Here is a 575-nt window from a genome sequence, read left to right as displayed (position 1 = left end):
AAATTAAAGAAAATAATTCTTTTAAAAAATACAATTTCCTCTGACAGCAAGGACCCTTCAAGCCATCATTAAATAGAGGGTTAATCATAGATACAAGTTGAGTGTTAATGGCAGGGCAGGGAGGCCAACGGATAAACCCTGAGCGCAGGAGGTGAAAAGCTACAATCCTAGTTCCCAGTATTGATCAGAGCCAGACCTAAGGTTGCCCTCCTCACAGCCTCGAACTCCAAGCGCCCAAGTTCACAAGCTTACAGGCATTCTATTGATTTACACTTCCGTCCTTCAACAGGTAGCGCCAATTACAGTCCCCAAAGCACGGCCCTCCAGTATACTGGCCAGTACTGCTGTCAATCAAATACCTCACCTACTTTTCTAAATTCTCGCGTCCCCCTTTCATTGGCTTTTCTTTCCGCCTATCCTCAGATTTCTTCCCCGCCTCCCGACCACAGAACTTGGCCCTATGGAACCTGGGGTTGGCGCCGAGGCTACTCCCGCCCTTTGACGTCCGGAGCGCTCCGCCCCTTTCGTAGGCCCGCGCGGCCGGCAGGGAGGGGCGGGGCGAGTGAGGGCCGGGG

The sequence above is a fragment of the Tupaia chinensis genome, unplaced genomic scaffold (assembly GCF_000334495.1).
Source record: "Tupaia chinensis unplaced genomic scaffold, TupChi_1.0 Scaffold000185_1, whole genome shotgun sequence".
Classification (NCBI taxonomy): domain Eukaryota; kingdom Metazoa; phylum Chordata; class Mammalia; order Scandentia; family Tupaiidae; genus Tupaia; species Tupaia belangeri.
This window is presented reverse-complemented; position numbering follows the sequence as displayed.